The sequence below is a fragment of the Lissotriton helveticus genome, chromosome 2_1 (assembly GCF_964261635.1).
Source record: "Lissotriton helveticus chromosome 2_1, aLisHel1.1, whole genome shotgun sequence".
NCBI lineage: Eukaryota > Metazoa > Chordata > Amphibia > Caudata > Salamandridae > Lissotriton > Lissotriton helveticus.
In genome coordinates this window covers 587,562,106-587,585,924 of record NC_136059.1, presented here as the reverse complement: position 1 = coordinate 587,585,924, position 23,819 = coordinate 587,562,106, and the positions used below count along the sequence as shown (strand labels likewise).

General features: G+C 50.7%; 1 protein-coding gene across 1 annotated transcript in view; it reads left to right on the top strand.

Annotated features, from left to right (window-relative positions):
- TMEM171 (transmembrane protein 171) overlaps positions 1–23,819 on the top strand; it is a 210,672-nt gene that overhangs the window by 9,782 nt on the left and 177,071 nt on the right. The window contains exon 2 of the mRNA XM_078675271.1: positions 20,737–20,811. The gene's annotated coding sequence lies outside the window, so the exon portion shown is untranslated. The remainder of the gene's footprint in view (positions 1–20,736; positions 20,812–23,819) is intronic.

The following is a 23,819-nucleotide window of genomic DNA, read 5'->3' as shown; positions in this document are numbered from 1 at the left end:
AAATACTCCACTCCCCACAAATTTCATCAACTGCCCTTCAAGTGAAAACTTACATTTTGTTGAACAACTCATTGAGTTCTTTACTGAAAGAGCTATCTTTTCTGATTAAAAATAACTATGTAGGAGAAGTCAACCTACCCTGGGCTGATGTGGAAAATCTCAACAATCGCACAACTCTCAGTGTTTCTCCCTCTGGGATCTTCATCAACGGCACAACTCCAAACACGCATGAAAGTATCCACCTATAATTTTCTATTTAAACCACTTGGACTAATAAATATAGTCCCTGGTTCCTGAGGACTGGACCAACCATTTCCTCATCATCTTCACTCTCACATCATGCAAGTCAATAGGAAGGGGCTGCCAAGGAGACCTAAACAAGGGGTTTGAGGCAGCAAAAATACCAGCCTGGAGAACAAAATATCCTAATCCTTGTAATCCATTCTACCTAATCAAGAGGTCAAATGCTAAAAGCTGATTACTCTGAAGCCCTAATTAAGACCCTGAGTAATATTCCACATTAAAGCTAATAGGAATAAGGGCTAAAAGATTTGCCCAATTGTTCGCAAGAGAACTAAAAGGAATTCCCTGAGGAAACAGAATACGTATGGCATTAAAACCCATTGCCTAAATAGTTAGAAAAGCTTCAAGATAAAAGAATACAATAAGCACATTTCTGAGTCCAAATAATCATATGTTGGAATGGAGATTAATGAAGCCCAAAATCATCCTGAAAAGCTATTTGAATCATTCAAGCAATGCACAATCCCCTCCATGAAGATAATTAACAATCCTAACGCAGACTGCACAAAAGTTGCTAACTACTTTGAAGAAAATGTGAAAACTCTATTTCTCTCACATGTAGTTCATACAAACATCACACAAGTCAAGGAAATGAAAGCAACTTATACTTCAGAAATATCATCCCTATTGAAATACTGAATTCCATGGTTGAAACAAACCTTTGTCTCACTTCTCATGCTGCGAATTCTGTCTCCTCAAAAATATCAGCCCCTCTGCGACTACTTGTTGGATAATACTGAATAATGTCTTCTTTGCTGGGGTGAGGTATCGGACTGCCTCAAGGTGGACCAAGTCAAACTAAGGCTAAGAAAATTTGGGACTGGTACCAAGGACGTGAACTATTTTGACCAGTGTCTAACTAAACCTTTCAGGCGAAGGTTTTAGAGAGCTGCATAGAAAGGCAACAAACAATTGATCATGGAAAACCAATTGTTAGATGATTACCAATCTGGATTCAGGGCAGGTTGCAGCACTGAGTCATACATTCTACAAGTCATTGATGACGCACCACACGTACTAGACAAAGGAGATTCAGGTCTTCTACTTCTTTTAGACCCGTCAGACATGTTTCTCATGGCCAACCACTGCAACGTTCTCCAATATTTCAATGTAGGAATGGGAATAAATGCTGTTGTTTTAGAGTTGGTGTACTTCCTATTTGAGAAAACAAGAAGTACCATAAGACTCCAGCCTGCCTACCTGGACTCTATTTGATCTGTACATAGAACCTTCTTGCCATGCTACTAAGAACCTGACAATACCTCCTCTCTGAGTGGATGAAGAAAACCTCTACCATTTGCTCTCTGAATGACCCCAAATCAATACTTCGGACTCTAACAGACACTCAGTTGTGGGAGACTTGGCACAATTTAATTGAACTCCGGTAATTTGTTCTTTCTACTGATGACCCTTCATAAAAACTCCAGGTCCACACAAGAATGGCTCAACACCATGGCGGGGCTAGACTGTAAACCTGATAATTGTAGATTGTGCAAAATCAGTCGGTTTCTTCCTAAACAAAAACTTGAATCTCCAAATGCTCACCCATGTGATGACAAAAGGGACATAGTACCAGTTAGGGCTTCTCGGAGGAATAAAACTCCCTCACCCTAGTAGGAGTTTTAAAGATAGTAAATCAGTCTCGTGTTCCCAAGACTAGACCATGGAAACGCTCTAAGAGATGCCAGTTTGCCCCGCACAAAGCTGCTCTTCAGACCACTGATAGACTGACCACGTTTGGGAGGAAATATCGTCACATCTCATCTTCATTACCTCCCTTCGGCTGGCACCCTAAAAGGCAAGAGGCTTCCTCAAATTAGTCTGCGTTATAGAGAAGCAATACTGGCTCTCTGAAATACCTCCCTCTCAAACTGTCCATTTCCGATGGTAAATGGTCGCTTAGGAGTTTGGACATCATTTATCTGGAAACTCCTGCTTTCACAAAGGAAAAAAGCTAAGAAACCGTAATCCGGAAATATCACCAGTCAAAAGGACATTCCATTGCTATGAAAACTTTAAAAGAGAACTAAAACTAAAAAAATGGCTTCTCCAACAAAAGCATCTCCCATAATTTCATCTGCTTCAAGTCTGTGCTGTTTTTCTTAGTCACAGATGCCATATTGAGTGTTTTAAAAAAAATATATATTGCGTTGAAATACTTTTGTGCATTTTCACCTTTTAGGGCAGCCTCTCGATGTAATTAGTGATGTTTCTGTTTTTCCATTGTGATCAACGTGTACTTAGCAGCTTTACCTTTTGTAAAGAACTATTTAACCTCCTGAGGTCTAGTCCATGTTTTATAAAACTGCTAATAACTAAATAAGAATGAAAAAAAACTCTTCAGATGCCAATCAATCACCTGTTTTGCAGCTGACCTCCATCCAGGACTTCTGGTGGGACTGCCGCACCTCCGCAACCCCTAGTACTAGCGTTACTGTTTAGATCAGTATTTCCCAAACTATGGGTCGCTACCGACTGGTGGGTGGTGGGACGATTTTGGTGGGTTGGGAAAATCCTTTCCTTCCCCTATTTTTCCCGCCCCTCCTCCTTTTCCCTACCTCCCTTACCCCTTTTTTTCACCTTCTTCATTGCGTACTCCCTCGCCTTCATTACTACCCCCCCTCCTGTCTATTCTTCTTCTTTACCGCCATTCACGCCCCCAATCCCTCCACCCTAGTACCTCCTAGCCCTCCTCCATCTAAGGATGCTATATATTACCTGACCACTTGTACCCATTTATTTATATTTCTTATCCCTCTTGCAGCGTCATTTGTTAATTTGTATTTTGCTACTTGTTCTCCTCAATCGAACCTATGTGATCTCCATGATTTAAACAATTGCAGTATGCCTGTATTATCTTCACTCATGTAATGCGCTCTGAAACCCCTGGGTCTAGCCAGCGCTATATAAAACCTTTAAAATAAATAAAGTCTAAGTTAATAAAGATGCCTTTAAATTCAAAATGTATGTTGTCACATTTGCTGCGCTTCATAGACAGCGGCTATGTCTTCTGACAGATTGCTGCTTATGTTTTTTTTTTTTTTACAAAGGAACGTTGGCGTAACGCAAAATGATGGGGCCCTCTACTTTAATTTGACGAGGAGTCCGGACGACTCCCAAGTCACACAGATATTCACTGGTCTTGGGCTCAGTGGGGGCCTGCTGAAGGGTTGGGGGCCACTCTAAGCTGCAGAGGCCTGCTGTGAAAAGCTGAGTGGCTTTCCTGAGCGTTTAACTATTTCGTATTCCATGCCATTGCAAGCATTCTGCAAGGCATGGAATGGCGTAATTTAGAGGGTGAGGGGGCCCGCCCAAAACATGAAACCCTGGGGTCCCCGGCACGGTGGGGGCTGCTACGGGCCCTCGGTTGTGCCCCTGCATGGGAATTGATGTTTAGATTCTCTAACTTTGCAGTTGGAGAAAGTAAAGTGAATTATGTGACAAACGTCCTGGGGTACAGGGAATGTGAATGGAAATTATGTATTTTAGTTTAACACGCACAATATAATGTAAATACCTGTAAATGAACTGTACACATTCAGCAGCACATTTACAGTTAGGAAAGCAAAAATGAAGCCCTTTTTTGTAATTCTGAAGTGTAAGGGAAACAGATTTGCATAGGCTCAAAAGAATTTAAGACCCTTTACTTGCTGATGCTCAAATTTTAATATTTACTGAAACACGATTTCCATACGTTATCATTTGTATTCACTCTAGTTTTATCAGTTCAACTATACGTTTGTGCACATTTAGTGGTCATTTCAATGGAAAATCTAAATGACACTGTGCTACTGCCACATGATGCTTTAGGTACATTAAGCAATCGCCCGCCTCATACCCAATAATGCTGGGCGGTTCACGAAAGTTTGCCGTTCTAAAAATTGGGGTCACGGTTCTTAAAAAGTTTAGAAGGCGCTAGTTTAGATGCCTGTTATTTATATACATTTTCCTTTTGCTTTGCATGCATAGCTACTTCTCTTATGCTATCCTTAGTCGAAAGATTTCTTAGAGAACAACATCCTGACCTTTCTTCATAAAGTGAGAGCCTTGGGAATCTGCAGGGCGTTGCATGATTTTAAACTTTATATTTGCTGCTAGCTTAGGGTGACCAGATCGTGCGACGCAAACATAGAGGAAGGACTACACATTTACTTCAATAAAGTGGCAAAGAATGACAGCCCTCAACCTCATAGAAGCACAGAAGAGGCACTCAGAAAATAAATAAAATGTAATAAAATGTAATTTTTAAAACTAGCATCATACCTGTTTAATTAAATTGTTTACTGATAACAGCTGCTTACTAGCCCTGCTTTGGAACACCGAAAAAGGTGCATTTCACTGTTTTCAGTTGACCCTCTCAAAAAACCGGGACATGGGGCCGTTTTTACCGAAATCTGCCGGGACACTGTTGGAAAAGCAGGACTGTCCTGGCAAATCCGGGACGCCTTGTCACTCAATAGCTCTGCGTTGATCAGTGGAGTTATGAAAAAAACTCACGGGGACCCGGAACGCACCGGGGGTCCTGACACTCACAGATATTATTAGTATGCCTCGGCCCTCGGGTGAATGGCGGCCCTCTGCGCCGCAGTGGCTGCAGGGGCCTTCGGGACGCCCCCGCCACCTGGTCTCGGTGTACCAGTACGCCCCAAGGGGGGCTTGGGGGAGGGAGCTGACCGAAGGGAGGTCTCCTCCCCCTGGCATTTTGGGAGGGCTGCGAGGGGTTAAGCTAAATGTAGAAGTTTCCAGAATTGGGCTGGTCTAGTAGGTTTTAGCCAGCCCAATTATAAACTCCTGTGTTCCCTCCTCCTAGCCACCATTTTAGGTTTGGTGACCTGGTGGCTAGGAGTATAGTTAGCACGTTTTGTGGTGTCTAAATTAGAGTTGTAGGTAGCCCCCCCTTTAGTGTTAATTTTCCCCTTTTGTGTCATAGACTAAATGGAGGATTATTGAGTCTTAGAAGCGATGAGGCTTCTGTCAGAGGCAGGTCGCATGGATCTGTTGGTGGGAGGGGGGCCGGCGCGCCCTCAGCGCCAGGCCTCCGCTGGTGTTTCTGCCGCGGTTATGGCGTGCTCCTCTCCGAAGAAGAGACGCTCCGGGCAGGTAAGTGAGAGGGGCCGGTCTCGTACGAGGAAACCGGCCCCTCCTGTTCAGGCACGAGTGGCGGTTGGGGCGGGGGGAGCTCCGGCGGTGTCTGGCGCTCCTTTTGGGTGTGCGAATGAGGCGCGACCGGCCCCTTCTGCTTCAGCGCGAGTGGCGTTTGAGGTGGGGGGAGCTCCGGCGGTGTCTGGTGCTCCCGCTGGGCTTATGAGTGAGGCGGGAGGCGCTTTGACGAGCGCGTCTGTTATGCAGGCGGGCGGGGCTCCTCTAATGCAGGGCCTCGGCTCGGCAGCACCAGCTGCCGGGAAGGCGGCCGGCAAGAGGGGGGGGAGGGCGGAGAGCGAGTGCGAAGCGCTCCGCCTCTGACCCGGTTGGAGAGAGAAAATCGGAGCCTGTGAAGGGGCAGGCAGTGCGTGGTGCGAGGAGAGGCTCCCTTCAGTTTGTCGAATCTCGGGGGTCATGGCAGCCTATGAGGGAGCCGGTGGGGCAGATATTAACCCCTCCAGGCCATGTTGTAGCAGAGACACAAGGTTTAGTTGGCAGTGTGGATGGGGCATTATTAACCCCTTCAAGGCATTTTGTGCCAAGGATGCCTATTGTGGAAAGGAATACTACATGCAGGTTTTCCTCAGGTGGTCTAGAGGGCTTTGGGGGTTTGGAACATCAGGTGGGTCAGGTCTTATCTAGTGCTAATACAGGTATGGTTGTTAATGAGATGGAGGGTAATGTAGGGAGTCCTTTGCTGTTTTCTACGCCTGGTTCTTCTGTGGGTGCTGCATTGTCGGTGGGGGGGTTCCAGGGGAGAGGGGGAGTGGGCTCAAATGGGGGAAGGGGGTTCAGTTTCTGGCGGTGCTTTGGATTTGGAGGTTTCTCGGCCTGGGGCTGCTGGTTCTTTTGGTTTTTTGGATATGGATGACCGTTTTCAGAGGGGGGGGTAGGGGTGTGTCACAGGTGGGGCATGGAGCTTTTTCTTGTGATGTCAATGTTGCAGGTCATGTGGCTGTTGCAGGGAGTTTGGGGCTTGGAGGGGTAGTGGTGGGTGATTCTGCAAGGGTTTCGCAACCTGTTGTAAGGAGTGTAGGGGGTGTTGGTTTTCCTGGCACTACGTCCCAGCATGACAGGGGTTTCAGGCAAGTAAGTGGTTGGCCTGTACAGGGGCCTATGGATGCTGTTCCATATTGGTCGGGGGTGCAGGAGGCCCCTCTTTGATGCTTGGTTCTCCTGGGTGGGAGCATTTTGGTGGTGCAGGTTTGGCGCAGCGTGGATTACAGAAGGATGGTGAGGGTCAAGTTTGGGGTGCAGGGGCTCATCTTCGGGTTTCTTCTTCAGCGGTGGCGGTTGATAATTTGGATTGGAGTGAGGATGAGGAGGTGATGGGCGACTCTCCGGTCAGGGAGGTGCCTTTTGGGGGGTAGTATTAGAGGGCGTTCTTTGGATAGGTTTCAAGGGATGGTTGTTGGTTCTAATTTGCAGGGGATAGGGTCTGCGTCCGGTGTTGTATTTAGGGATCCTGGCACACCAGTCCAATCTTTTTCTTTTCAGGACAGGGATAGGTGCGGCGGTCCAGACTTGGCAGGGCGTGGTCCAGTCCAATTTCGCCGAGGTGAAGTGAGGAGAATGCCTAGCGCGGCCCTCTCTGTTCCATCGAGGGAACCCGCCGCGGTCAGCACACGAGGGTCCGGCGTGACCCCGCTAGCCCCAACGAATAGCAGGTCTAGGTGGTCCACCTTACCGTCAGCTATGGAGCCACAGAGTCAGCGCAAGGGGAGATACAGGCGTGTACAGTCTGCTCCCCCTCCTGGTGGTTCATCACAACAATTAAAATGTAATATTGCTGATGCCGGGTTAGATAAGACCCGTAGTGTGGTGTTTCCTGCTGAACTTGATTCAGTGGTCCTGGATTATGATGAAGATAGTCCCGAAGAAGGAGAGTTATGGGAAGTAGAGGGGCGGGGAGCCCTCTCATGTGTCTAGTAGTGTTTTTCAGGCTCAGGCGGTGCAAAGACAAGTAAAGGAGAGAAGAGAACACGGCCCGTCAGTCAGGGCGCCTCGAAGACAGGATACATTGGTATCGGCACCACGGGCAGAGCCTGCGAGAGTGGTCTCTTTGTTACCAGGTGAGCAGTTAGCTGCACAGGCCAAACCTACTATGGTGTCTGTGGGCACAGGTGGGGAAGGGGCTGTTGGGGTTGGTGAAGGGCGGTTGCTGAAGGGACGTTACGTTAAAGACACTGCTGTGGGCACTGACGATGTTTTAGAGATTACAGGTAAAGTGGAGAGTAGTACTAGCACTGAGGCTTCAAGTGGGGTAAAAGAGCCATTGGCTAGCAAGGAATTGAAAATTAAAAAATTGCCTTATATGGGGGTCACGAAGCCTTTGGGTGCCCATTTAATGTTGGTTACAAAAGAGAGAATTTGGAAGGGAGAATATGTTGAACTTCTTTGTTCAAAACTGTTTTATTGTGAACACAGCGATAAGCCTACAACCCCGTGTCGGGGCCGGCCGCGCAAAAAAGAGTGTGTAGACTCATGTAGCCAGGGGAGGATGAAGCATTAACACAGCGCCCTGCCTACAACCCCTGGAGGGGGCCGGCTGCATGGCTTAGGGGCAATGATGGCAAGAGGCGGCCATACGCTGGCGATGCATCATTGTGTGGGGGAGGCGCGTATAGGAGGGAGAGCAGTGCTGTCACATTTTCAAAAGGCCCAACGGGGCCCAAACTGCCCCATAGAGGGGCGGAAGCCAGAGGGGCAAGTAGGAAAGAAGAAAAAGTCGGAAGAGGATTGAGCAGTAGCGAGACGGAGAGGGGTCTAGGGGGAGAAGCCGCAGTCGCCGGTCGGGGACAGGAGACGCAAGCCCACACCGGGGGAAGCGACTAAGAGCCTAGTCTGCTCGGATCAGCAGGGATGAGGGCGTCCTCAAATAACTGCAGGGCGCGAAGTCTAGGAGGCATATGGCGGGCATAGCTGATGGAGCACAGATGGCGCACAAGAGGTTCCCACACCGCCTTGAAGCGTGTCCCCCTCGATTGTATCCGCGCCGTGAGCAGCTCCATAGTCAGGACCTGCCAGAGGCGCACAAACCAGGAAGCTATCGGCGGTGCTTCAGCCCGCTTCCAGTACAGAGCAATGAGTTGTTTGGCAGCGCCTAACATGTGAAGGGTGAGGATCCAGTCGCTGCGCGTGAGGGCCCTAAGTGTGGGGGGTCGAATGCCCAGCAGGAGTGTGCAAACCTCTTCAGGGAGGGGGAAACCCAACACCTTCTTGATGTGACTAAGGACCTCTTTCCAGAAGACAGCCAGGGTAGAGCACGACCACCAGATGTGTACGAAGTCGCCAGTCGCAGTGCCACACCTCCAGCACAGTGGGGAGGAAGTGGGGAACATTTTGCTGAGTCGCAGGGGGGTGTAGTACCATTGCGTGAGCATCTTGTATGCGTTTTCCCTCTGCGGGATGCTGTGATAGGTTTTGGGAATGTCAGTCCACAGCCTAGCCCATTGAGAAGGTGAGATATCGGCGCCAGTTGCCGACTGCCACTGCCTTTGGTAGGGGTGTGCGGGCGGAGTGGTGGGGTGTTGCAGGATGTTGTATATCTGGGAGATGAGCCGCTTCAGTCCCCCCAGGGAGCGTGCCAACTTCTCGAATGGAGTGTATGCCCTGGTAGCAGCCCGAAACATGTCGTCTCCCGAAGTCCAGTGGCGCAGCTGCGCGTACTGTAAGCTGGCGGTGAAAGGGAGGTTAAATTCTTCCCTGCAGTCTGGCCATGATTTAGGCGACCCTCCCAGAAAGAGGTCCCCTACAACCCTGCAGTCTCCTTGTGTCCAGCTCTCGAAAGCCCGGGTCTGGGCAGCAGGAGGGAAGTGCAGATTACCTGCAATGGGGGTGTGTGGAGAGGGGAACGTCGTTAGACCCTTGGGCACTGCCACTCTGTCCCACACGTCAAGAACCGTCTTCGTCGGGACCGCCATGTATGCACTTCTGGAGCGCGCCACACGCGGCAGCCAAGGGAGATCCCATATGGTGCGCCCCGTGACTACTCGGTCCATGTGGAACCAGTGCTTGTCGCTTTCGCGTGCACCCCATTCTATCACGAACCGAAGATGCGCCGCCCAGTAGTAGTGGAGGAGATTCGGGCAGGCGAGACCGCCCCTGTCTCTCGGTTCCATGAGAACCTTCTGCGAGAACCGGGGTCGCTTGCCACCCCATATGAAGGACGTGAGGTCACGTTGGAGATTCCTGATGCAGTGGAGCGGGATCGGGGTGGGTAGGCACTGGAAAACATATAGAATACGGGGGAGGACCGACATCTTGACCGCATTTAGTCGCCCCAGCCAAGAGATCATCAAGGGCTTCCATTTCCGCAGGTCCGCCAGAACCTCCTTGCGGCAAGAGGCCCAGTTCCTCGATGACCACGAGTCAAGGTGGGGCGTGAGGTCCAGACCCAGGTATTTAATGTGATCTTCTGCCCAACGGTAGGGCGCGACTCCCTTCAGGAAAGAGACCTCCTCCTCGGGGATGGTAAGGTTAAGAGCCCAAGATTTGGTGTGGTTAACCTTAAGGCCGGACGCTTGTTCAAACAGCGTGAGGGCTTTATGCACCGCTGGGAGAGAGTCCCGAGGGCGCGTAAGAGTAAGGATCAGAACGTCCGCGAACAGTGCTACCTTGTTGGAGCGCCCCCCGTGGGGGATCCCGTGAATGTCGGGAGTGCGCCTAAGCAGCTCCGCCAGGGGTTCCACCGCTAGGGCGAACAGGAGCGGTGAAAGCGGGCATCCTTGCCTCGTGCCCCTGTGGATCGAAAGCGGTGATGTCAGTTGGCCGTTGACCCGAATTCTGGCCTGCGGCCCGAGGTACGGGGCCATGCACCTAGAGATCATGGTAGGGCCTAGGCCTAGTTTCCGGAGGACCGCCCGCAGGAAGGACCAATCCACCCGGTCGAAGGCCTTTTCCGCGTCTAGTGAGAGGAGGCAGGCCGGGATATCCCAATGCTGCACCTTCCCCACCAAATGTGCCAGCCTGCGAACATTGTCGGCCCCCTGACGATCCCGTATAAAACCCACCTGATCCGGGTTTACCAAACCCGGCATGTACGGGTCCAGCCGTTTGGCCAGGATCTTAGTGTAGATCTTAAGATCAGTGTTCAGGAGGGCGATGGGGCGATAGGAGGCACATAAGGTGGGGTCCTTCCCAGGCTTGGGGATCAGGGCGATTTCCGCCAGGCCCATGTCAGGGGACGGGCCGGTGGTGTCCGAGAAGGAACCGTATAGCCGCAGCAGGTGCGGACGGAGCTGGGTTAGGAACAGGCGATAGAAGGCCAACGGCAGGCCATCCGGTCCCGGGGTTTTCCCAGTGGGAAGGTCTTTAACAGCTTCCGTTATTTCCTCCTCCTGCAGGGGGCCCTCTAGTGTAGCTGCACACGCCGGAGACAGTGGAGACCCCTCGAAATCCGCAAGAACGGCCTCCCGCGCCTCCGCGGAGGTAGGCTCCTCAGCATATAGAGAAGTGTAGTAAGCGACAAATGCGGCCTGCTTGGCTTTCTCAGTGGTGGCGCAGGTGCCGTCTAGCCGCTTGACGTTGGCGATGTGGGCCCTAGCGGCACGTGCCCGCAGCCTGCCGGCCAGCAGGCGGCCAATTTTGTCCCCGCCCTCATAGTAGCGTTGTTTGAGCGCCAGTAGGGAGTGTTCCGCCTTGTTGGTGCGCAGAGCGCGGAGTTGTCCCCTGAGGTTGGCGAGAGTTCTCTTTGACGCCCGTGAAGGGGAGTCCCGGTCCCGGGCCTCCGCTTGTTTGATCTCGCTAGCCAGGTCGGTTTCCATCTTGAACGCCTCCTTCCTCCGCGCCACTGCCAGGGAGGTGATATGACCCTGAATGGTGGCCTTGAAGGCATCCCAGATCGTATGAAAGGGCAAGTCAGGGGTGTCATTATCAGCGAAATACGAGTCTATGGCGTCACGGATGCTAGCGACGTCCTCCGGGTCCCGAAGGACTCTCGGCGGGAGCACCCATCGGCGTTCACGAGTGGCGTGGGCCAGGGGGTCCTGCAGCAAAAGTTCCACGTGGGCGTGGTCTGACAGGGAAATGTCGGATATAGCGGCAGCTAGGGAGTCTCGGGCCAATTCAAGGGATGTGAAGAGATAGTCGATACGGGAGTATGTCCGATGGGAGTGCGAATAAAAGGAGTAGTCCCGGGTCCCCGGGTTGTGGTAGCGCCACACATCCACGAGTCCCAGGTCTATAAGCTGCGTTCGAAGGGTAGCGGACATCGCTCCCGTGCCATTGAAGGAGGCCCCCGCACGATCCAGCTCAGGGTCCCAGACAAGATTGAAGTCTCCACCCAGGATCACGTTGGGGTCACCCGATGGGAACTGTTCCCGCAGGAGTGTCTGGAGGTATTTATCCTGCGACTGGTTGGGCGCATATACACATCCGAGGGTAAGCTGTACACTACCCACCTGCACCGTGGCTCGGAGGAAACGCCCGTCAGCACTCTTGAAGGGTTTCGTGGGCCCCCGCCTAATGCCAGCCCTGCAGAGGATTGCCACCCCCGCCGTCTTGGTGTCGGAGGATGCCCAGAACTGTGTGGGGTATCTAGGGTGTGCCATGCGTTTGGTGTCTCCCTTGAGAAGGTGCGTCTCCTGGAGGAGGATAATGTCAGGGGAGTGGTGTAGGAGGTAGCGCCATATCTGATTCCGCTTGTTAGGGGAGTTGAGCCCTTTGACATTGAGTGAGAGGACCTTCAAGGGTGTAGGGATGTTCGCTGTCATAGTGCCAAGGGGGAGTGGAGCAGCGCAAGACCCAGTGTAGCAAATCCCCCCGCAGCCGGGGCGGCGGCAGCCTCGCCTCGCCTCCAGCGTGTCAACCCCCGTAGGACCCACCATGCCACCCCTCCGCAGGCGCGGGGAGAGAACAGTAAGAGAAGGCAGAGCAAGAGAAAAGTAGGAAGAGAGGAGAGAGAAGGAATATAAAGGGCGCAAAGAAGAGGTATAACCGAAACAGGCCAACAGGGCCAGTGTTCATTGTCCCAGGTACCAGACATCCTCTACCCGAGGGTTCGGATGAACTCAGGAATGTCACTTCCTATGGGACAAAGGGAGGGAGCAGAGATCTGGGTAGATGAAATGAAATCCAGTCGTCTCGCAGCTCGTCCACCCCGCTGCCGCTAGGTAGTCCGGGGGTGAGTCATGGGTCCGCATGCGCAGACCTGTCGCCGAGAGGGCGTCGAAGCTCAGTGGAGTGGTGCAGGACCCAGGAGAGGTGTTGTCCAGTGTCAGATGTTCCCGACCCCCACAGGGGGGGGAAGCCACAGGGGCGGCCCGCTAGAGAGAAGGGGAGGTCCCCCTCCAAGAGCAGTCGGAACAGGCCGCCGTGGCGCGAAAAGATAAGTCCGTGTGCCCAAGGGGCGAGTGTAGGCGTAAGGCAGCTCGGGTCTCAGTGGTCACGATCAGTGGCCTTCTGGTGTCGTAGGACAGTCCCCGCCCTCAGCGCCAGAAGCGGGAAGCTGTGAGTCTTGCTCCCCGCGGTCGCCCTCGAGGGAGCGGATGTGAGCAATAATGTCCTGCTTGGTCTGCGAAGCAGAGAGGGCGTCCACAGGGGGGGACCGGCGACGTTTACGCACAGTGGACCAGTCGGGGCGCGGAGGAGCCTTCTCTAGGTGGTGAGAGCGGGCTGGGCTGTGATCCGGGGACTCCGGCATTTCAAGCAATTGCGCCGCTTCCTGGTAGGACCGGAGGGCTCTTCGTTTGCCCTCCCACTTGAAGATGAGAGCAAAGGGATGGCCCCATTGATAGGAAATGTTGAGGGCCCGGAGCTTCTCCGTGATCGGGCGGAAGACCTTCCTCCTGTGGAGCGTGGTGGGGGCCAGGTCCTGGAAGATCTGGATCCTGTGGCCTTCGTACCGCAGGTCCGGGGCGTCCCTGGCCGCCTTGAGTATGGCCTCCTTCTCCGTGAAGTAATGAAGTCTGGCGACAATGTCCGGAAGGAGGCCGGCTTTGCCCCCCGCTCCAAAGACTCGGTGTGCGCGGTCAAGACGCGGTGGGGGAGCGTCCTCTTCCCCCCGCACCTCTTGCAGGAGTAGCGCCACATAGGCCATGGTATTAGTCCCTTCTTCTCCGAGTGGCACACCCCGTATGCGGAGGTTGTTGCGGCGCCCCCTGTTTTCCAAATCCTCCTGCTTGATCTGGAGCTGGATGTGTTGCTCTTCGAGGGTCGCCACTCTCTGCCAGATCTGCTCGAGGTCGTCGGTGCGGGAGTCGACCGTCTTCTCTAGGCCATCAACCCGGTCGCCGAGGTCGGTGACCTCCTTGCGCAGTTCCTTGACGCATGTGTGGACCTCCGTCCTGAGGGACCCAATTTCGGACTTAAGATCTGCCATGAAGGAGGACATGAAGGCCTGGGTCACCGGAGGGGAGTCGGCCGGCGGCGGAGGCTTCTCCCCCGATGACGGGGGACCCCCAGAAGATGGCGACGAGCCCGCCTTACCCCACATGGAAGCCACAGATGTACCCCTGGTCGTCGCTGGAGGGGGGTCCGGCTTGGTCCCTCTGCCCCGAGTCATGATCCACTCGGAGTGACCAGGGATAGTGAGATGTAGGGCAGGCTGTTGCGTGGATCCTCCGGGTCGTGACGTAGAAGAGTTCAAGGGAGGTCGCACCAGCGCCCCGGTGGTCAAGCAGCCCAGGTCCTACGATCAGGGGTTCAAGGCCGGGGATCAGGAGGCGGCGAGGGACGACTTCCACAAGCCCGAGGCAGGGCAGGCCCGGCTCGTTGGTGGCAGGTTAGGCTCGCCTGAGCAGCAGGGGTCCAGGACGCTGGGGGGTCGCTTGTGCAGGCGAGGTGGCCCAGCCGGGGAGGCACGCTGGCAGGGGGGGCGGCGGAGGGCCGTCGCCGGCGGATGTCCCGCGACGAGCTGTGTCCAGGGCCCACAGGCAGAGAGCCGGAGAGTGTGGTCAAGAGGGTCCCCCAATGCGCCACCAACCCTACGATAGGCGGGGGCGTCAGGCTGCTAGGCAGAAGGTGGCTGAGGCAATGTTCCGGCAGGGCTGTGTGGGAGAAACGGCCAGGAGCAAAGGCTTGCAGCGCTGGGGCCCTTCAAGGTCCGGGCCTCACCCACACTCGATCTCCCATCAGCCCCCCAGCCCGCCGCCGATGTGTCCAGGGTAGCAAGGTGCGCAGGCAGGGATCGCGTGCACAGGGAAGCCAAGTCACATTCCCCAGACGCGTTGCAGCCAAGAGCTCCCCTGGGGGCGAAGATGGCGGGCAGATCCGCGGTCAGGTCCCCACCGCCGGGCCCCTCCAGGGAAAGACAGGGGGAGGGGGGGGCGGCGCTACAGCTCACCGGGAGATCCCTCGACGGGTGTGAAGGTCGCGGTCGGCGCTCGCAGGAGGGGGTCCTCCGGCGATCTCTCCGGGTCAGGCCTGGTGTTCCCGCCAAAGCCGGGGCCTCCCGTAGCGGTGGCGTCCAGGCAGTCGCTGCGTCCCTCGCTGAAGGCAGTCCGGCGCCCGCAGCCTCAGAGCAGCCGTGCAGGCAGCCGGTGGGGTCCGCTGTAAGGACGCAGCCGCTGGAGGGGTTTGGGGGCCTCCGGTGTCTCCCGCAGATCGTCACTCCAGCCCACTCCGCTGGGATCGGGACAGGCGTCCCGCCTGCAAACCCCGCGGCAAGATGGCGGCCAGAGGCCGATCTCGGAGGTCCCCGGGCTCTGATCGCCGATGGCGTGGACCTCAACGGCTGCAGTCCGCCACTGGAGGGGATCGCTAGCAGGGCGGCAGCGGTCAGGGGATCCCCAGGAGCAGGTACCCCCCGGAACGTCGCTTAAACAAGCTTAATAGAGCAGCGGGGCGACGGAGCTCACATGAGACGCGTCTGCTCACATCGCAGTCTCCATGTTGAACTTCTTAAGCTGCTACACCGGGAAGTCCGGTCCAAAGAAGGGTCCAAAGAAGGGTCCAAAGAAGAAGAGTCTGAGCTTGCAAAACGACCTAGAGTTCCGTTAACCATTCAGAATTGGACGGCTGCATTCCTTATTTATGCGAGTGTTTATTGTGAAAAATTTCCAGAGCGCAGCGTGTCTCTTTTTAAATACATGGATGTTATACCTAAGGCGCAGCTTACTGGGGGGAGGGGGGGGGTTGGTCCCAATATGATGAGGAGTTCAGGGCCAGGATGGCTTGGGATCCGGAGGCTAAGTGGGGGGAGCTGGACACTGATTTATGGCAGCATACTATGGGATCTGCATCGGGGGGTAAGACGATTTTTACAGCCAGTGGTCTTCCCTTAATTTACCGGCCCTTTCAGGGCAAGCCCACCCGGGGAGGGGTGGGGAGTAGCTCAAACACACAGTCTGGAGTTGGCACATGCTGGGAATTTAACAAAGGGTCCTGTAGTAGAGAGTATTGTAAGTTCAGACATGAATGCTCCGGTTGTGGTAAGCGGCACCCCTTGGCTAGATACTGGCATAACAAGCCGGCAGGAGATCAACAGGGGAAACAGTCAGGTGCAGGTGGTTCGGGGACGTCCCAGCAGTTTTCAGGGGGTAGGGGGATCTAGAGGTCATCAGGGTGTTAGGCCCAAGGGCTCATACGCCGGTTAAGTTGGAAAAGTTGCGCCTTGCACTTCAGGATTATGATGATGAAGCTGTGAAACAGAAATTGTTGGGAGGTTTTGAATTTGGATTTCATTTGGGTTACATGGGTTCCAGACAAAGGAGATGGTCTGCTAATTTGAAATCAGCGTCGGAGCATGGCGCAGTGGTGCAAGAAAAATTGAATAAAGAAGTGCATGAAGGAAGGATGGCTGGCCCTTTTCATGATTGGCCGATCCATAATTTGATAATATCACCTATTGGAGTGGTCCCTAAAGAAGATCCGGGACAATTCAGGCTTATTCAGCACTTGTCATGGCCGGAAGGGTCGTCTGTAAACGATTTTATTGATCCAGATTCTACTTCGGTCTCTTATTCCTCAGTTGACGTGGCCATGTCACTTGTTGTGACCCCGGGCGCAGCTGCTGAGATGGCTAAGTGTGATATTAAGTCTGCTTTCCGGCTGCTGCCTGTCCATCTAGATGACTGGAGTCTATTGGGCATACAATTTTCAGGAAAATGGTATGTGGACAAGGCATTGCCGATGGGTTGCTCCATTTCATGTGCTCTTTTTGAGTGTTTCAGCACTTTTTTACAATGGTACTTTACTCATCAGTCTGGTCACTCACTGGTAACGCACTACCTAGATGACTTTTTCTTTGTCGGGTCCCCGGGCTCCACGGAGTGCCAGTCTGCTCTGGACACTTTCCAAGGGCTTATGGAGGATCTGGGAGTTCCTTTAGCTCCCGAGAAAACTGTGGGTCCTGCCACTGTTTTGTCCTTTTTGGGAATTGAAATTGATTCTGTGGCAATGCGGGCTCGCTTGCCAGAGGATAAAAAAGTGAAGATGCTGGAGTTGCTGGAAACCATGTTGTCAAAACGGAAAGTGATGGTGAGAGATATTCAGGTGTTGCTAGGTCACCTCAATTTTGCGTGTAGGGTGGTGAGAACAGGGAGGACTTTTTGTCGCAGATTAGGCAGGGCCCTTGCAGGTCAGCATTTGCCTCACCACCGTGTTCGCTTGTCTGCTGGTGTCAAGGAAGATTTGAGAATGTGGAAATTTTTTCTGTCTTCTTTTAATGGTGTACCTTTGGTTCGGGATGTTGACTTCCAGTGGGATGTGCAAATGTTTTCTGATGCAGCAGGCAGTGAAGGATTTGGTTTGTATTGGAATGGGAGATGGTGTGCAGAACGATGGCCGGATGAGTGGTTGAATGGTGGTCGCAGCATAACCTTTTTGGAGCTTTTCCCTTTACTGGTGGCTTTGACTCTGTGGGGGGAGGTCTTGGCACACAAGAAGGTGCTTTTTCGTGTGGACAACATGGCTGTGGTGGAGATTGTTAATCGACAGTCCGCCAGGGATGAACAGGTCTTGAAGCTCATGAGAGTCTTCGTGCTGGGCTGTTTGAAACACGACATTCACTTTCGTGCTTTGCACATTCCTGGTGTGGACAATGACATTGCGGATGCTTTGTCTCGTTCACAGTGGGGGAGATTCCGTGGACTGGCCAGGGAGGCAGACAGATCACCAACCCCGATGCCGATTCATCTGTGGCACGTAGGCAACGTCGGGTCTTACAACTGGTGGTAGGTTCTTTATCTGTGTCTACGCGTTCCTCTTATTCTCTGGCTTGGAGGGAGTTTCTGGAGTCCGGCGCTTGCAGGCGTGAGGAAGTTTGGCGTCGTTCTGAGGATGTGGTGAAATTCATTTTAGATCTCATGGATAAAGGTCTGACTAGAGTAACTATTGCAGGAAAATTGGCAGGGATAGCTTTCATGGGTAAGTTGGTTTGGGGTTATTCCCCTTTGGCGGGTGAGATTGGCAGGAGAATGCTTGAGGGCTGGGCTAGAGAACAAGGTCATTCTAATAGATTAAGGGCCCCATTATCTTGGCAGACGCTGGCTCGGTTGATAGCTATTTTGCCTTCGGTTTGTACAGATGACTTTGAGTCTTGCTTGTTCTCCATGTTAATGGCATTTATGTTTTTTGGAGCTTTTAGGGTTTCGGAGTTGTTGGGCTCAAAATGTAAGTGTGGAATTTTTTGGCGTGATGTGTTTTGTTCTGATGAGGGGGTGCATGTTTGGTTAGCTAGTTCCAAAACTGATCAGAAGAAGTTGGGGAAAGGAGTGTGGTTGGAGGCGCGCTCTCCTAAGATTACTTGCCCTTTGCTGTTGGCCCGGCGCTGGCGTTCTTTATCAGGGGGTGGTGATGATTCTCTTGTTTTCCAGCATATTAATAACACTCCTGTTACAGCATACCAATTTCGCATGGTTTTGCGCAAGGCGTTACAACACTTGGGTCTGGATGGGAATTTATATGGTACACATTCTTTCCGGATTGGTGCTGCAACTGAAGCTTTTAATAGAGGATGGACGCAAAGGGATATCATGAGGTTGGGGCGTTGGTCTTCGAACTGCTTTCAGCGTTACGTGAGAGGTCAGGCGGAGGAGGCGCATGCGTCATCCTCCTTTCCATAAGCTTTAACTATGTTTTCTTTTACAGGATCAGTAGCTGGGCCCCGTTCTCCAGTGGTGACAGTCTGGATAGTTGGGCATTCCTTCGTGAAATGGGCCCGAGTCCAGGCGGCGCAGAGTTACTTCGGAGAGCTTTTGGGTTTTAATGCTCACATATTTAACATTGTTTGGAAGGGGAAAGGTGGTATGCTCTGGAGAGAGTTAATTCCATGTCTCAACAACAGTATGGTGGGCGGGCTATGTCCTGACATTCTGGTGATTCATTTGGGGGAGAACGATCTCTGTACCACTAAGGGTGTTGTATTGTTGCGAGCTATCAAGAAAGATTTGAATCTCATTAAAGAGTTTTCGGCTGGTTGCCATGTTTTCTGGACTGAACTAGTTCCGCTTAGGATTTGGAGAGGAGCGGTAAATCCCAGAGCTGTAGACAGAGCCAGGAAAAAGGTAAATTCTGAGGTTTCTAGATGTTGCCGTTTCCTTGGTTTCAGCAGGATTTCTCATAGAGAGATACGCTTTGAGACAGTGGAATTTTTCAGGGATGATGGTGTTCACCTTTCCAGAGTAGGGATGGACCTGTATTTGTTGGAGTTGCGTGAAGTTTTGGCACGATCCCTGACGATGCAGCGTTGAATTTTGTTAGTATCTGCTTCTTTTTTCCTAGTTGGGGGGGGGGGGGGGCAGAAAGGGGGGGTGTGTCGTTTTCCTTCCCCACCCCTACCTTTCTGGGTGGCGGGGCTTTTGTTGTTTCGGTGCTATTTATTGTAAAGTTTTTGGTGAGTATTGGTCTGATTCATTGATTGACAGGTAAAGGGGAAGTTGGTCATTGCTTGACCGTTCAGGTTTTGGGGGGTCTTGACAGGGGTGAAGGGTCAGGCAGGGTTTTGGTTATCGAGGGCCTGGTTTTCATTATGTGATTGGGGTTGTTGATGACGTAATGATGTAATTGATGATGTAATGCTTTATTGATGATGTTATGTTTATAATGTTATTGTAATGTTTTAATGCTATATTGTTGGGTGGGGGAGGGGCCAAAGAATTTTAGGGGAGGGGGTGGGGGCGGGGTTTGTAGTTAATTATTTATTTAGTGAGGTCTAGATTTGGAAGGCTTTGCCAGGGTTATATATATTGTAATGTGCACCTGTTTCCTAATAAAGCGGCCTTTTTCACACTCAAATATTTTGGTCTACTTTTCTCTCCCCCCCCCCCCTCGCCCTCCCTCCCAAGGGGGGCTTGGGGGAGGGAGCTGACCGAAGGGAGGTCTCCCCCCCGGGCATTTTGGGAGGGCTGCGAGGGGTTAAGCTAAATGTAGAAGTTTCCAGAATTGGGCTGGTCTAGTAGGTTTTAGCCAGCCCAATTATAAACTCCTGTGTTCCCTCCTCCTAGCCACCATTTTAGGTGACCTGGTGGCTAGGAGTATAGTTAGCGTTTTTTGTCCCTCCCTCCCTCCCGCTAATTTTTTCTTGACACTTGGTGATTTTTCCTTTCCTCCTTCCCTTTTGTAGAGATTTTATATTCCCTTTCTCTTTTTATAGTTTTCTTCTTTTGTGTCCAAAGGCTGTTTTCTTGTTAACAGGTGTACAAGGGGTTTTTGGTTAGTATTTGTCGCTAGGAACAGGTGCAGTGCGGGGCTTTTGTTGTTTCGGTGCTATTTATTGTAAAGTTTTTGGTGAGTATTGGTCTGATTCATTGATTGACAGGTAAAGGGGAAGTTGGTCATTGCTTGACCGTTCAGGTTTTGGGGGGTCTTGACAGGGGTGAAGGGTCAGGCAGGGTTTTGGTTATCGAGGGCCTGGTTTTCATTATGTGATTGGGGTTGTTGACGTAATGATGTAATTGATGATGTAATGCTTTATTGATGATGTTATGTTTATAATGTTATTGTAATGTTTTAATGCTGTATTGTTGGGTGGGGGAGGGGCCAAAGAATTTTAGGGGAGGGGGTGGGGGCGGGGTTTGTAATTATTTATTTAGTGAGGTCTAGATTTGGAAGGCTTTGCCAGGGTTATATATATTGTAATGTGCACCTGTTTCCTAATAAAGCGGCCTTTTTCACACTCAAATATTTTGGTCTACTTCCCCCCCCCCCCCCCCCCCCCCCCCCCCTCGCCCTCCCTCCCAAGAAGAAGTACGGGCTCCGAAACCGGTGTTTTTCGACTTCAGTCATTGCCCGGACACACCTTCATTCTTTCGGCGTCGATCATTGCATCCAGATCGTTACTCAATAAAATGTTTTTGTTTGCATCAAAAATCTCCACTCGTGTGCTTACGTTGTCCGTGCTTCTCTTCACAGATGACACTGGGTTGCCTGCATTTAACGACCGGTAGTGGGAGACTCGGAAGGAAACGTCTGGCGCTCTTCTGGGAGGTAGGAGCATTTTATTAGTAGGACGAGCAGCTTTTCCCGAAGGGAAGGATGCCGTTTTAAAAACGATTTAATTGTTCCCGTTTTGTGAAGTATTGAGCCGCGGTCATGTTTGCACAAAGCTCTTCTGCTCCAGTTAGTAATGTAAGCAAACCAGCACCTGCTCAAGGGCCCAGCATTTATCTTAGACCCACTGTGAAGCTGATGAAGGACAAGGTTGCCAAATGCCAACTCTGCCTGGTTCTGGTTTCACTTACTGCCTGTTTCTTCCACTACCATACACTTTTTCTCCCTATCATTATCCCAGTTTCTTTTTAATCCATGCTTTTTTCCCCTCTGTCACTGTTTTCCGGTCTTTCTTACTCCCTCGTTCCCGTTTACCTTTTCTTGCTGTAGTTCATAGTTTAATGATGAAAAATAAGTCCTGGTCCTTGAAAATGATTGCGGGTGTAGACCATCTGTGCAAATTAAAAAAACATTTCTGCAGAGCGTCGTCACTATTGCGAGTACGGTGTGTAATGCACCATCCTTCACGTAGATATAAAATCGGGGTGTCATTTAGTGTTGGCAGGATGATGGGGCCCCGAGGGTGTTTGGGGGGGGGGGGGCTGTCACATGAAAGTTCTCTTAGACTTTAGTCATGAATACCCAAATAATCTCTTAATGAAAGTACACCAAATTAGGTAATGCTTGCTTTCATTTCTTGTGGTGTATTTTTATTCTGTCCTGTTTGGATTATGTGCCCAAAAGTAAACTGCGTGTTTTGGGTGCTTCAGTTTGCTGTAGTTCCACCATGGGTCGTAAACCGTGGATAACATTGTGAAATGAAAAATAAGTGCCCGTTTTCGCTGAATGTTATCGATGTTTGAAAAAGTTTCACAGTTTGTGCACTGTGTTCTAGAGGCACACACGTACCAGTTAAGAAAGAGGCAGGGGAGGAAAACAATAAACCTGTGCTCCCCCTCGCCCCATGGCAAAAGTAAATCTTTTGGCCCTTGGCTAAGACTGTCTAAGACTGGGAGAGGTGGGCCATTTATGACTGCAGGGGATATGCAGCCCTTAGCACAATGTTTTATTTAACGCAGCCACTGTACGAATCAGCATTTTTGCATGGTTAAGTGCAACGTGGTACATCAACACGTTGTAAAGGTACAGTGTGTTGTAAAAACCACATAGTAACGAGGGCTCAAGGTTTTATGTTACACTTTTTTTTAACATTCATTTCCGTCTGTATTTATCGATATTTATTTTTATGGTCATTTTATTAGTATTCATCCATGTTTATTTTGTGTTTTGTGAACAGATGAGGTGATGACATATTTACACACCTAATGGATATTTGTGTACTCATACTTCGATGCCTGTCAGGTGTTAGCACATTACACAGCCAAAAATAATATAATAAACCCACATTTAAAAATGAGCATATTGGCACAAATACATGTATGCTGTAATTTAAGCAAATCTCATTGATCTTTGTAACTCCTCATGCTGCCAATATGTGCAGCGATTGGCCTAAAAGTCATTAACCTCAGCTTGAAGAGTCACTAAAAGAAGCCAAATTATCTGCATATTTCTTCTGTTAAAAATAAATACAGACAGAAAACACAATGTTTTATGTCTGTTTTTATCTGTAAAAACGGAAAAAGGGGAGCCCTAATTGTAACATACCACATTGTTAATGACTGAATGGTAACGTCTGATATTCAATACTGAGGAGTGCAATGCCCCAAAGAACTATACATTTAATTCCATGTGGCGGTTGGTGAGGTTTCTGAGTGGTGGGCTGCACTTGATGGGTGGGGTCATTGGGGGGAACGCCATTTTTTTGGGATGCTGAAAAACACAATCCCCAAAGAATTTACCATAACATGAATTTTGCAGTTTTCACAACAGAATAATTACTATCAGATATAAGGGCTAACGTAGACAGGTAAATCAGGAATTCAATAAAATGGCTCTTTTGGGACACAGTGAAGATCAGAATGTGTACCATGCAGATAAAGTGCATAAAATGGAAATAGGTCAGTGGTTTACTTCTTCTGTAAGAGAGCTGCTTTTGTTACTTGTTATTTACAAGTCAAAATCCAAATATAGAACATTGAGCTATTTATTTATTAACTGTCATCAAAGAGCTACATGCAAAATGCAAGGTATACGTTAGCGTTCTATATTTTCTTATCCAGTCTTTCATTATCCTAATCTTGCCAAAAGGGGTCATTTGGGTAGAAAATAATTCTTATTATTAAAGAGAACTCCTAACAATATGTTTCAAATTCTGAATTTGTGCTTTTCCAGAATAAGGACTCTTAAACTATATTGCCTACCAGTATCGGTGACATGTCGCTCATACACTACACCTTGTGGTCCTGTCTGATGTAACATTTACTATAAACTGATTTACACACATGTGATTGTCTCTGTGCAATGTGTGTGTGATGTAAAGTGCTCTGACACCTTACACTGGTGTGAGTGGTGCTTTAAAACTAAATGGATCTCGGAGACGGTGGTTATGGAGACTTGAGGGTCACTATTAAAGGGTGCTAGTGTTGGAATGGCAGAGGTGGTCATTGGAGGGATGCCATCCAACATTGTCGCACAGGGCGCCACCAGTGTTTATTTATTTATTTTCGGTACTTGTATAGCGCAGGAATTCGATCTCCAAGGAGATATATCCGCGCTTTGTTTTTCCGAAGGCAGGGCTAAAACCGACTATCTGTATGGTATTGCTAGGGTTACTGAGTAGAGAATAGATACGTCTTCAGACCTTTCCTAAATGCGGAGTGGTTGGAGTTTAGTCTAAGAGTGATGGGTAGTGAATTCCAGAGAGTGGGGCCCTTGTATGAAAGGGCTCGACCTCCCTGTCTTTCTCTTTTGATCCTAGGGATCTGGAGCAGAGCTTGATTTTCTGATCGTAGGGTTCTTCCAGGTTGATAAGGTTTGAAGATTTCAGTCCAATAACTAGGACCAGTTCCAAACAAGCATTTATGGATGGTACAACTTTATCTTGA